The sequence below is a fragment of the Pundamilia nyererei genome, unplaced genomic scaffold (assembly GCF_000239375.1).
Source record: "Pundamilia nyererei isolate P.nyererei 1_Seehausen unplaced genomic scaffold, PunNye1.0 scaffold00187, whole genome shotgun sequence".
Lineage (NCBI taxonomy): Eukaryota > Metazoa > Chordata > Actinopteri > Cichliformes > Cichlidae > Pundamilia > Pundamilia nyererei.
Window position 1 is genome coordinate 339,168 of NW_005187588.1, and position 15,121 is coordinate 354,288.

General features: G+C 39.3%; 1 protein-coding gene across 9 annotated transcripts in view; it reads right to left on the reverse strand.

Annotated features, from left to right (window-relative positions):
• Positions 1–15,121, reverse strand: part of adgrl3.1 (adhesion G protein-coupled receptor L3.1) — a 119,996-nt gene that overhangs the window by 97,747 nt on the left and 7,128 nt on the right. For all 9 annotated transcript variants that reach the window (XM_013914341.1, XM_013914337.1, XM_005747019.1 and 6 more), the window contains exon 2: positions 8,729–8,810. The gene's annotated coding sequence lies outside the window, so the exon portion shown is untranslated. The remainder of the gene's footprint in view (positions 1–8,728; positions 8,811–15,121) is intronic.

A 15,121-nucleotide genomic window follows, 5' to 3' on the forward strand; every position in this document is an offset into this window, starting at 1 on the left:
TTATCGCAAATTTTCAAATATATATCGTGATAAATATTTTTGGCCATATCGCCCTGCTCTAATCGGGGGTCAAATACAAGCTATTTGGATGTTAAGTGGGCTGAACTGAAGAAACTCGCTTTTACATCAGTCTAACAGTGTTTAACTACACATTAACTACCCACTGTACAAAACAGACATTTCTATTGAATATAGTGAAAGAAACTTTTCTGTCATCTAATCATTTATTTATTACTTAATTACTTTGGTGTAATAAGAATAGCTATTGGGGAAGGTCTTTATGAGCAGGAAAAGTTATAAAACTTATGAAAATACATTTAAAAGTACTAAATTTATCCTCTATCCTTCACATTTTCCAATGCCACCCATTGGCCAGATTTTAGTCTTTGCCAAAACCCTCGAGGCGATTCTGGTTTCAGAGTTTCACACCCAGGCTGTATAAGATTTGTTTATAATGTCTCTGGGAGATATGCGCTTTACAGATTTTCTCTTACTGTAAAAGCTATTTAAAGTTTCATAATTGAGTAACAACTGTACAGTAAATAGCTAGGTCATGATATGTTCCAATGAGATAAAATCTACCCATATACTGTCTGCAGATGGATGGTGTTTATAGACAAGTCCATCACTTCCTTTCAAACCACGATTTCAGCAGTCACAAGGAGGATTTCGTCTTACCGTAGGGGGGAATACACATTTTTCCTTAGCAATAGGTGGTTGCCAGAGGGCCACTGATCAATCTGTAGGCCTGTATGACTGGAGGGCTTTAGCAATTGTTTTCCCAGTGACTCCCATCAACCTCTTGCCACCACTCTCAGCCATTCGGGGAAAACTCATTTTTCCCGAACGATTGGTGGTTGTCAGTTGGATGCTCACCACTCTCTAGGCCTAAATGACTGGAGTCTTATTCACTTGACCCTACATTGTCACCATGACTGTCACACATCTAAAATAGCAGACAAGTTAAGGTCACATGGTTAGTGTTCACATGTCCACATAACCTTAAAAAAGGGACGTCAGAGCACCATGAAGCACTTTCCTTGTAAGAAAAACATAGGGTAGAACAGATCGGGGGTTTAGGTTGGGATAAGTTGGACACATAGCATCCTGGGCTTCCCAGTCAGATCCAGATGTGGTTTAAAAAATAACATCGCAATGGCAAAAAATGCTCAGCTTGAGGCTCCAGAAAAGGATTTCACAAACCAATGGGTTAAATCACAATGGCGATATCCATCATTTACAGGCAATCTATGGGCTTGCCATCACTGTAAGTGATCACTCTATTATGAACACTGAGTATGGGAACTGCTAACCCCTTCAAACTAGTATATTCTCACATATGTGGAACTGCAGCTCGTATGCTGAGAAGTATTAAACAGCCCACTTGGCGGTGTCGAGATTCACCAGATTAGTCATGAAGAGCCAGTTTACTCAGTTCTCGACAGCTTTTAGCGCCTGTTAGTTTTGATTTACAAAAAAAAAATTAATAGCTTTTATGCTTTTACACTTTTTTCACTCATTATTTACGCTCTTGACGCAATACTTTAGCTTGCAGATGAGTTAGAGTTTTGCTAATTCAATGCTAAGAATACGCAGAATCAACACAATTATCAGTGAAAACTGATTTCATAACTTATCTGCTTTATACAACCCACAGATTAATGTGGAATAATGAGGAATACTATTTTGACTCCCACCTCATACAAGCAAATTAGGTTAGTTCACTGAAATACTCAAAACACTCAAAATATATCAAAGTACTCAATGCATAGAGCAGAAGTCCAGTTTATGGTTGGCCTACTTTTAGGCTTAGCTAATGAAAAAAACAAACAAAAAATGAATCCATACCCCAAAAATGGCTGTGCCCCATGCAAATATCCAGATAACAAGCACACAGTCCTGTGCACACACACGCATGTAGCCATTCAATTCTGCATGGCATTACAGCTGAGTTCCCCCATAAGAGCGGAGTTAATAGTGTACAAAACTTCCTCTGATACAATCAATTATGTCAACTACAGACACAGTGATGCTGATTCCAGCGCCACTGATGTTGTTTTCCTCCCTTTGATTCATCTGTCTTCTCCTTCATACTACCTTTTTTTGCTCCCCCATTGCCGTCTCCCTCTCCTACTCCCTGTCACTGCTCTAAACCCAGTACTGTCACAACGGATCCATCAAAGGCATGCCTTAAAGCCAGAGGCAGCGCGCGGCAGAGTTTGTGTATGCGTGTGATTGTGTTCGCGGGTGAAGAAGAGAGAGAGGGAAAGGGAGAAAGTTGTCCTGTACAGTACAGAGAACAGCCACCTCAGCAGTGAGTGATGCTGCATTAAAGCGGAGGCAGACAAACAGGGAGCAAACGACTCTCGTGACCTAGATTTAAACCCCCGTGAACGAGCTGGGCTTGGTTAGCAAGAGAAAATGCTCAAAACCTCATCTTACATTTGAGCTTTATTATCCATTTGTCAATTACTTTTCTTCAATTCTGTTCTCTCCATCCATTTATTTTCATGGCCGACTGCTATCCTCCATCCAGCCTTGTTTACTTCTTTGCGTGCACTCTGTCTCTATGCTTTTTTTTCTTCTTTCTCACATGCTTGCATGTCCTTTCTATCCTCTGCCATCCACTTCGCCATGTTGCTCTATGAACATTTAATATTCTCATCATGCTCAGGTGCTCTACACCCACCTTTTTCCATTTTAAACTACCATAAGCTCACATGAAAGAGACTGGTAGGACCAAAATAATGAGACTCCTGCTACTCTAATTTTAGATCCCAATACTCTTTCAGAAACACGTGCATTCAAGTATTTCAAAGATTTGTTCAGAATCAGCAAACTTCAAAACTCTGTGGTTTCCACTGATTCAGTTAGGAGGGGAAAAAAGTGATTTTTGCATAAGACATTAGGACCAAACCTTTGCTCTTGCATTATAGAGCAGATATGAACTGTGTATATCAGAGTCTTGAAATATTTATTCAAAAAGGCCTTTCTGGGGTGCTTACAGTGCTGTTCATAAATTAAAAATGCATAAGCACCAACACTGGTGTATAAATATAAAAGGAGGCACTTAATGTTGGATTGTCTGGCTGCTGAGAAAATGGCATCGGAAGCACAGAAAGATCTACCTAAGAGAAAAAGTACATCCGTTTGCAGACTGTCACCTTGACTTATGTGTAGGAAAATGCGCTGGTGGACACAGATAGAAATTTCTCCCTTCACATATCACGGAACACATTAAACATTACAGTCTTTTTGAGTCACTATGACTGCAATGCTGCTCAGAGCCGTGATGCGTATAAAATGTCTCATGACAGATGTCCACACTGATATGGGAGTATTTGTCAGCAAACACTTTTGTTAGATATTACATTTTCACTTCTCCCTGGAAACAAAAAAAATCTAAACTGAGGAAGAGATTCTCTTCAAAGTTTACTGGGATTGAGGAAGCACAGTGGTGGTTATTCAGTGCTAGAGCATTACCTGGAACATTATTACATAAAAATCAAGACTTATTACTGTTCTCTGCAGGACTGAGGCTGAGCTTTAGTTTTCAGTTTGCAGGGCAAAATGGTTTGAATCCTAACCCTCATCAGTTTCACAGAGGAAGCTATAATAATCCTTCATGTTATCAACATATGTTAAAGACTTATTCTGGAGTAAACCTGCACCCACGTGAATTGCATCTGCCATTTTTACAATGAGATTCAATTCAATGAAATGCAACCAGTGTTTCGTGATTGCAGGGCAACGTGGATATTTTTTGCACTGACTCAAACCACAGCTGTTGCATTTTTGATAAGCTGCATCCATCACTTCTCCAAAATAGCATAAAACTGATGATACAATGAGCTCCAGCAGGATGTATGGGTGGTGATTTTGAAGCAATCAATGGGGACAGCAAAGGTAAACACAGTGCTAAATGTCAGCTATGGTGATTGCGCTGCCACAATATCACCTCGGGCGGGAGACCCAAATAACCAAAATCAATAATCTAATCATTTCATATTCAAATCACGCAGGGTAGAGGTCTGGATCTTATTGCAGTTTCATATCCCTGGTGTGCTGATATATTCCAATCAACAAACCAGAGCAAGCAGATGCATTTAAAATAGAATGATTCAATGAGGCTGCTGGGTGGTTCACAATGTCTGAAATAAATGTCTATTATTTTCAGTCGGCATTGTTGAAACACATGCAATATGCAAATCTACATGTACATATACTTTATTTGTTATCGCTGCAATATAATCGACACATTTAAGTATGTGTAATAACAATGTAATGCCCATTTATGTTAAAAAAAATTACACATTAGTAAGTACAAATTGACAGAATAAGTTATTTTTATAGAGTTACAAAGTTCGAATAAAAGAAACCCAGGGTCTGCAAAACTATTCTCACTTGTTTCATCAATGCTTTATTGTGCCAGTAAGAAATATATGATCAAAAATTAATCTTATGCTGCTCAGATCTTATATTCCGGTTGTAGCTAGAAGTCTTCAGCATCGATTCCCTTTCATAACTGTAGTCATTCTGGACAGATCCACGTTCCTAAAACATGAACTGAATGTGAGGATTACATTTGGATCCTTGTGAGGACTGCGACTTTCTTTACAATAACTGAATACACACAGCACATTCACAGCATTTAATCCTCTATGATAATGGATATATATGTAGATTTGAAATGTGAAACACTGGCACGCAGCAACAGGTCTGCTTTTAAACTATTAACTAGAACAGTAAGAGTTTAATCTCTGACCAATGAGTCTTTTCCAGCTGTTGCTTTTAAAACGCATTAGAGTGGAATAAAGCATATTTCATGGTTTAGATGTCTGTGTGTGTGTTTAACCGTTGTCGCGCTCCCAAAGGTATCAAACAAGTCTGCTTGCACGAACAGAGTTACGATAACTCGTGGTTTTTGTTGGAATCCATGCTGATGCATCCAAATAGAACAACAAATCTCTACAGTATACGATAGGGATAATTGAACTGGTAAACACACACATGGAAGGAAAACATCTGCGAGTGCATCTGCTCATCATCATACCAAGCCCGTTGGAAATCTGCATTCTCAATATAGTCTACTTTATACAATTAGCACTGACTCATAAGCAAAACATCCCAAATAGGAGAAGACACAGTAGGGAAGAAACAGTGATAGTAACTGCCATAACTTGTTTTGTTTCTTCGCACAAATAAGACGGCTTATCCTTCCTGGAATACGGTGGCCTTAAATAGCTGCCTTTTTTTTCCAAGTTGTTGACTGAGAGCATCTCTGTGGGCTATTCCCTGTTGTCAAGTGTGTGTGTGTGCGTGTACTTCTGTGTTGCTGGGGGTTGTACCAATCCACTCAGGTGGCAATGTATTTGTGCTTGTGAGGGGTATACATGTGGGTCTTTGTGCATTTACGTCAAAACCGCATGTGTATTTGATTATTCTGTAGGTGTGTGTGTGTTTGCTCCCCAGGTGCACTCGCTTGATCTTAGGAGGGATGAAAGAGTGCATAAAGGAAAGAATGATACTTGAAGCACAGTAAACAGGATGCAGAGCCACCAGACAGCAGCAAATATCAGACAGCAAACACTAAGTCCAACAGAATTTCTCCAGACTGTCAGGTGTGAATACACCAAATCAGCAAAGAAACTGTAAACAATCAAAGCTGAAATAATGGCTGAAAATGTAGCACGTTTGTAAGCTATCAAGTCATGCGCTTCATTTAGCCCGGCTCGTTGACTGGGAAAGAACTCGTTCATGTTTGCCTCAATGGCTGAGCAGGAAAGAAGGGTGGACCACATCCACGCATTAACTCAGTCACACCTGGGAGCTCGTTCAGCACAGCCGCACAGTCTCACACTACCGAAGTCGGAGCTGCTCCACCGAAACAGTTAAAGGTTAATGCCCATAGGTCGCAGCCCTGATGGTAGTTGTTGAGGGATTTAAACTGCCGGGATTTTTCCAGCTACTGTACCCATACAGATTTTAAACCGTGACCTTTCAGTCACAAGCTCATTCCCTCTGAGCCTATCTGTCACTGCGGGTCAATACGTGGCTGGTGAGGATAAATGCAGAGATGGTGTAGACATGGTCACGCAGTCTTTTATCATATTTTTGTAACATTTTATTCTTTGTTAATAGATGAATGGAACTGCAACTAATGATGATTCATTATCAATTATTTACAATACGTTATCTGTTAAAGAAAAGCAGATTTGTAATTTCTCACAGTATGAAAATATATGCTGAATAATGCTGAGTAATTCATTGCATTCGACGAAAACACTTCATACGTGCAAAACGAAACAAAAAATATGCTTAATTATTTGATGATTTGCTCATTTGATCCATTTACAAATAATAATTAGATTTAATTTTGCTTGTTTTAGCATTTTTAGTAATTCAACGAAGAAAACAAAAAATGTGTTTATCTAATCTTACTTAATCTTGATGAAATTCAATAATATATATTATATAGCCCCATTAGAGAGAAAGAACTCCATCCTCATCTCCCAGGTCTGGAACTTCAGAAACATCTGTGTCACATCCAGCCCTGTGCATATTTTTCCGAGTATGCATTGGATGCGTGGGTTTTCGTGTGTCTGTTTGTGTGCAATGTGTACACAGAACAAGGCTGAGTCTAATTGCGCAAGTCCATCTGCTGATTTTGGAAACATGGCCTCTATCTAACAGACACAAATGGTACAGACAAAAACACACAAGCAAAGACAACACACATGCGCGCGTGCCACAAGTGCCTGTCTCAAAGCCTCAACTTGGACCCTGGATAATTTGCACCCATTTTATGGCAGCTGTGTGGACCGCATTGACTGGCATGGTTTACAATATGGGCCCTATTGTCTTCGAATAAAGGCCTCTCAACACAAGGCAAAGGTCACGTTATAAGACAATGAGCCTGCACTCACTGGGTGGCAGCAAGGGAGAGGAGAGAGAGACAGTGTGTGTGTGTGTGTGTGTGTGTGCATATGGATCTGTGTAAGAGAGATTGAGAGAAAAACAGAGAACAGAGACTGATTTGTGTAAGTGGTGTTACAGCTGGAATTTGAATTATCTTTGTATTTTTCTCAAATTTGTTTTTTTCTTCAATCATAAACTTTCCACAATATATTTTCTGTGTCAGGTTTCCAGGTGCAAAGCTTGTCAAGACTGTCACTTTTCTTAAATTCAGTTTCACACTTGATATTTAATTTTTGTTAACTTTGTAATGAGTGACTATATTGTGCATGACTGCACCGTATCTCGCATTCATCTGCTTGTTTATCCAAGCATTCTGTTTGTGTACTGCTTTGATGTGTTACTCAGTATACATGTAATGACTGTTTAACCAATGACACTTCACGGATATGTTTTCAGTCTGCACTCTCATTAGAAATGTGGTGATTGAAGGTTGTGTGTTTGTTCGTGTGGACCAGGAAACACCTGTTTGACGCAGAGAAAAAAAAACACATCCCCCATACGAACAATGATGTATCCCATTTCCTGTTGTTCTTTCTTTTTTACTTATTGTCTCAGTGAAATAAAGACAAAATGTGGCCTTGCTGTCACAGAATTAGATTTCAAAGCAAGCATTCAGAGCCATGTGAGAGTCAAGGAAGGCAAGCATGCAGAGTCACAAAGACCAGACAGGAAGGGCATTGAGGTAGTCACACTCACATATGCTGCCTACACAATCAAAACTCAAACGGGCGTGCACACAATAACATTCTTAATTACACAAATGTTATCATGGCTTGTCTTTTATTTCATATCCATGCAGTCGGAAACTTCAGTGAAATGACAGATTAAACTTAACAATGTGACACAGAGACCCTAAAATAAGGGAAGCAGAAGGAGTTTGAGAGAGAGAGACTAGCCTGATTCTCATCAATTCGATCAATAACAAATAGGATCCCACATGTAAACATGACCTCAGGGCTTTTTTACAGCAAGGATGCAATATATTTTTTCCCTGAGTAAAAAAAAAGAAAATGTAAAAACTGATGGCAACCAGGATTCTCTGATAAGCTGTCAGTACCCAGGAACTGCACCCTCCTTGATTACCAATAAACTGAATGTGCAATTCATCAGCCCAACTCTAGGAGACAGTATTTCTAATTAAAAGGAAGCTCGTAAATTCGACATTTTACAGGTCCTGCTCAGCTTGTAAATACACTGTAAATAACCCATGCTGAGTGGCTTCATGGGCAGATGAAGGTCTGGATTTGTGGCAAACTCCAGCTGATGCCTTCAATGAACACCAGGCTGATTGCAATTAATTCAAATTCACTTTTATTCCCAATGGGCTAACGGAACCCACTATCTTTACACATCTAATTCTATTCCTGTTGCATTCACTGCATATTGTTGTTCTGTATTCTTTTTAAAGCTTAGTTAAATCTGATTGGATTAGCAGTTTCAGAGGACGCATTTGTTGGGCCAATTAGAGCACTTCCTGGCACAGATGGAACCATGAGACCTCCGGGGAGAACACTGGGTCATATTTGGATTTTAAAAAAGCATAATGTATACTGTAGAGTCGGCAAAAACAACGCACCAGGTGTGTGTACATATGCGTGACTATACCCGTGGCTTAAAAAAGCCTGCTGTAAATAAGAACGAATTCTGAGTCAACATCCCTGGTTAACCACTGTTTAAAAATTGTTACAGTGTGAAATAGTGTGCATTTAATCTTGATGCACAAATACAGACACGCGTGGCATTTTCTTACCTGTTACTGGTGTACTTTGCTTTGTCAAAGTGAAATGAAACTGGTGAGAATCACATCTCAGTGCCAGCCGGATGTTCCAGTTCTGCAGACACGGGGGAGAGAAGAGGGAGGGACACAAAGGGAGAAAGGAGGAGAGAGGAAGAGAGAGAGAGAGAGAAAACGGTGGGGGTTATTCGAGCTCAGTGAACTGAAATCCCTGTCATTTTTTACAATAGAGACAGATAGCTATAATATGTGGTGAATGTGGGGTGCAATGTGAATAATGCCCCCCCCTCCAGATTGTGTGAATAGCCATAACCCACTCTACACAAGAACCAGACAGTTCACAAGCCACTTTTACTTCTGATTGCTTGTTTAGCATTCGTGTGTCCTTGTATGTGCATACACGTGCACACGTGTGTGTGCGTGTGTGCTCTGTCTCATAATGACCTCTTAAGTGTCAGGGTATCAAAGTCTATAATGGTCTGTCTATGCACTCGCTGGCAGTTTACAGCTAAAAAGCTCTCTCATGCCATGATAACTGGTTTATATGGGTGGCATTTCACAGCCAAATGCCAGAGACACTTTTCAGAAAGGGAAATTGTTAGCTCTGTTTCCAGAATTCAGAGAGGCAGTTATGCATGGTTAGTGTTACATATCTTTTTTTAATTTGTTTTTTGTTCTTTTTTGTATTTGTCAATGCATCTTTGTTTGTATTTTTGTTTTCACATCTTTCTCTCGCACACTCTCTCTTTTGTTATTATTATTAAGATTAGAAAAACCTTTTTTCTTTTTCCCTTTTCTCTCTCTCTTTCTCTTGCTCTCCACCTTCATTTCCACCTATAATCCCAACTTCTTTCGAGATAAACTTTGTACCAATATAACCAACCTCAGTGTGTGTGTGTGTGTGTGTATTTGTGTGTTTGTGTTATTACTCTGTGTACAGTGTCTGAAATCGCACATGGTTTATTTATGGGGAGGCTGATAAAACGAAAAGCAACAGTGTATATACTGTTTTGACTTGAATTTTCTTTTAGACAGTCTTTATCTGTGTGCATTTTCACTGTCATGCAAAACATTTGTCAGCCGCATTAACACACATCCATGCAACGTGTGAACCCTCTGTGGAGCGCTCAGGCAGGGCTGTGGAACTGGGTCTATCAGCCAGTAAAGCAGGCCATGAGCAATGTCTCTATGGTTGGGTGGGCAAAGACAACAAAAGATGGATTCACTGTTCTCTGTTAATGTAGTTGCATGTGTCTCTATGTATTCATGTGACTAAAGTGCAAGAACAGTGCTACAGACAACAGAGAACTAGTGAAATTACGTTTGGTTTTAAGCTCCTTCGACTATCCAGCACCCTCATTCGTATCTCCCTTAACATGGTTAGTCACACAGAGATGATCAAGAATGGTGGAATCAGCAAGTAAGGAGTGTTGGAAGAGGGATCGAAAAGAAATGGGATTGAATGTAAATGTGAAGTGGTGAACGACCATGTTTGTGTAAGCAAAACAGGGAAAGGGATTTTTTCATTACAACTCATAAACAGTAGCAAGTGCAAAAGAGGAAAAAGAAACAAAGATATAGCCAGCGCAATAGTGAGAGCACACAACACTGGTACACCACCAATTTGTTGCATCCCTACAGAGGAAGTCTTAAATAAAGTTTCCATGAAACACACAGGGAAAACTACAACTAGATAAAGTATATTTTTGGTATATTTTTTTCCTTGCAATCACACTAACCCTGTAAACACTGGAATTACATTCATACTAAATGTAATTTACTTCCTATTTCCAGTGCCATTATAAGAAGTAATGTTCCCTTATTTAATTTGGAAAGTAGGTATGTTTAGTATGTGTTTGCTGATGGGCCCATAATAGAGCTGGTACCTGAATCAACACGTAGGATAACTATACCAAAATTCAAAAAATGTAACAGTTGCTTTCTGTAGTAGTTACCTTAGGCAACGTAAGTACAGAGGCTGTATTGTTACAAAACTAATGGTGGCAGCATATGGCTACAAGCATTGTATTCTATCGTTGTATGCTGAATAAGAAGGGCTGCCACAAGGACAAGAAAAACTGCAGATAGCAAAGGAAAAACGACATAGAAGACTGAGACTAATGCAGCTATTGTGATAGCTCCATCAAGAATTGAGTATGGAAGTGCTTTGGGTTCAAGAAAATGACCAAGGTGTGATAAGCTAATTCATTCACAAAAAGAACTGTACAAACAATACTATTGTGCTTTTCAAACCAAGGGAAGAAATGATTCCACTTTAGGGAAGCACGTAAATTGAAAATTGGGGAAGCAACCAAAGAATTGAATCAGACTAGGAATCAGTTCATCTTTCTTACGCAATCCTGAAATAGCTCTTTTATTTCATCTTTTTTTTTTGAGAGAGAGAGAGAAGGAGAGAAAGCTGGCATCACCCTAAAGTCAAACATGTTCCAAAGGCTAAGTGCTAGCTAACTTCAAATGTTTAAGCTAATGTAATGATGCTAACTTTATACCTCAGGGTAACAGGCCTATAGACAAATATAGGGCAGTTGAAAAATTTCTAGTTTCTCTCTTTAGTTGCTGGTGAGTGTTTCAAGAAAAGAGGGAAAGGGAAAAGATTTAAAACAGTCTGAGTACACTTAAGGTGATAAATGCAGGACTTTGATCAAATGAATGTAAGAGGGGCCTCAGATAGAGAACAGTTGTAGTTATAGCTTCAGGCTAAGCAGGGGGACTGATCAAGAAGACTCTGGGGAGGGGGTGAATGAACAATGGGTGGATGAGGGTTTTTTTAAGGTCTCAAGGCTCAATGTCTTTCTAAAAAAAAAAAACAGAGTAGATTCTACATGATAGATGATCCCCATTTTCCCACAGTAAAACAATTGTGTTTTCTATTATGAGAGGTAGTGGCTGTATTGATGTCCAGTGTCATCCCCATTATTCATCAGCTCTCCGTATGTAATTAGGATGATGCTACAGTATGCTTTCATGATGATTTTTTTCATGTATTACGCTCTGTAATTATGCTTTAAGCGACCAATTGCATCATAACACAATGGAAACTGTGCTGATGCCTGTTGGTGGAGATTTATGGCAAATCCAAGCCATCCAAGGCCTTTCTTTAAAGGGCGGAGTCCCCTATATATTCATTTTAAAACCGCAATTCTCTTCCTGTCCTTCAGCAGACTCTCTATAAGCACGGGGAATGTGGAGCAATAGTGTATATGGTTTACCCAGGCGTAAAATTAAAGACTCTTCTCTATGTGGCCCACATAAATCTTTGAAAGAGGGAGGGAAAGAAAAAAAGGGAATCAGGAACGTAGGTGTACATGATAAATAAAACTGGTTGATTTGTCCAGATACTGTGAACCGCTGAACTGTAATCAACTTTGCTTAAGTCTGGACAATGAGATATTTCAATGCATGATTGCACAGACACATTCAGACATTTCAGGACTTGCATGCACCACATATATCATTTTAACCATTATACATAGCTTAGAGTAATTCCCAGACATATGTTTTCACGCAGAGATTGGTTTTAAAAGACCAAATATAATTTATCAAACACTTCCTTTACTCTAAATATCCTCTTACACTCTTCTAGGTCCATGTACTGAATGTCATCTCATTTATCACACATACAGTCTGAGTGAGAACCAATCAGAGGGTTCAAAATGCATGTAAGCACACTTAAAGAGACTAAGAGTACAATGTCTCACATGGTTAAAAAATAGACATGCGGTGCATGGAAGCTATTGCTCCAGGCCAGTAAGTCGTAGTGGTAGTCATCTGTCTTTCGCGACACTACCATGTATCATGTAAAACTGAGACATGGCAAAAAAAGCGTGGTGGTTATATGTCAGATGAGTAGCACTGAACTGGATAGATTATTTTAGGCTCATATACGATGTGTGAAAGTAACCTAGTAGGTTTAAGCTCAGTTCTTGATTATTTTCTTCTTATTATTTTCTTTTTCTTCTTCAACCTTGGACAGAGTAAAAGGCTATATTCACATTCCGCCCGCTCAATAACACTGGGACTGAGACAAAATAATGTAAACATATATTATCAAGGCATTGATCATTGCTACATCTGCTAATATCTTTGTTCCATCAAGAATGACTATCTAGTCATCCTTGCCCTTCTTCAGCCTATCATACTACACCAGCAGCTAAGCTCCAGATCAATACTCCCTTTCATTCACACTCCCAAAGACTTGGAATGAATATGCTATTCGATATCAATCATGATCACAACTGTCCCAATGAACAAGCACAAGAAATGACGGTTTTGTCTTTCCTTGTCCCTTTTTCTTATTTACCATCAGATGACCAGTCCCATCAAGGTGCTTCAAGTCAGATCTTTCAGCCTGGTTTATGCTGAAAGGAACCAGATGAACAGGGAGTGGAAGATCTATGTAATGCAGTTAAAGTAAAAGCTCAGTAAGCAGGAAATTTAAGAGGGGCCTGGGGATGATGGTATTACAGCAGACGCTGATTGTGGACAATCTGCTGAAGAAGGAAAAGATATGGAAAATATCACTGCATGCAGTATTGTAGATATAAGAGACTCGCACCTCTCGAAAAGGATGAACTGAAACTATTTAACAATATGAAATCATTTAAATGTGCAATAAAGTGTAAATGTTACTTGTAACAGTAAACAGTGCTCAAAAAACAATGAAAGCAGAATTCCCCTTCTATTGTCTTAGCACCTGAGTCAATGAAGGGAACCAACCAGTCCTTTATTTACACCAATGAATAAGCCTTTAAACAATCCTACTTGCTGTAGTTTCCTCCATTGATAAGAAATGCTGTGTTATACGATGGCGCTGAGAGATTTAGGCCCCCAGCATTGTGATGACCTCATTGTTCATTGCCCCATAATTCAAATCTATCCGCTGTGTTGCATCACATTGTGTATGACTCATTTCCATGCAACCTATTCTCTAAACAACCACGGCCTCCTCAGCACGCTATAGTCAACCACTCAAACAACAAAGCAGAGAAGTTCCCATCAATACTGTGGCGACTGGCTTGACACTTAACGCACACAACAGCAAACAATGTTTAAATGAACTGATGGGTGATGGGTGCTATTGTAAATGATTTCCTGCAGAGACCAAAATAATCGGCAGACCTTTGAGTGGGCTTCTTACAATCACTCTGGCCTTGTACACTGATTCTCCGCTCGGCTCCCTAATGGCACTGTGTGTGTCACTAAATATACAGCTGCAGGCAATGTCTATGGACGTCTCTGTGTGAGTGTGTGAGCTTATGCATGCGTGTGTTTGCATACAAATGTAAACGTACGTGTGTTTAAGAGAACCAGAGAAAGTGGTCGGAGCTGATGTGTACATTATTAATGTGTGTTCAGAGTATCTGCAGGAAGAAATTCATGTGTATGTGTGCGTTTCTGTTGAGTGGTGACAGCTCTGAGTGGTGCACAGGGAGGTGAAACACACAGAGGAAATGTGTGAAGATACGTAGACTGGAAGGACAAGCTCTCGCTTTGTAGAATAATAATAACAACTTCATAGTGAATGCAAGCTTTTAAAAATTGGTGGGCTGTGGACACATTTAAAAAGTAACAGCTTAGTCATAGACATTTATTGCAAGCTATTGACTTGTTTGACATGACCAAAGGTTTCAGCATCTTTCACTCAGTTCTTCCAGATAATGTCGATACTGTTTTTTTCAATATTTTACCACACAACAGATATCATTACATGGAAAAAGTAACTATATCCATGTCTTCAGATCCTACTATTGCCCCCTTCAGTTGAAATATGTTTAAGGGTTTGATTACACCATAAATATCCTATAAAACTCAATTTCATCTTTGCAAGCCATGGTGATTTCTCTATTGTCCTGTTCAACTTCAACTTTCAGACATATCTTCAGTCTTTGATATAATGCAGAATTCATAGTTGAATTACTTACTGCAATCTAATAACGCCAAACAATTCTATCTGTCCAGAAAACATAGTTGCAAACTGCCTTTCTAGTTTGGGAAAACCATAAAATATGATTAGCAACACACCCTCTTTGACATCAATAGTTACTTGTGGAGCCTATAAGATGAATGTTTGGCCTTCTTGGAAGCTTCTTTCTGCATGAACACTCCACTGCTGGGATCTGTTTGTTAGGGCTGCAGTATACAGGACAAACTCTAACAACTCTGAGCAAGCTATAGATGAGTTTGAGTGATGACACTATAACAAAGACTCTACATGTTAGAGGTCAGCCAAATTGGGATCTAAGCTGAAATCTTGATTCTCATCCTGAACCTTGTGTGATGAATCTAGATGTCAAGTTTATGTTTAATTTGTCTGAAAGCATCATCTTCATATTATTTTATGCATTAATACTGTTTCAAGTGTTTGTTTGTCTAAATACGTTCAAAAGG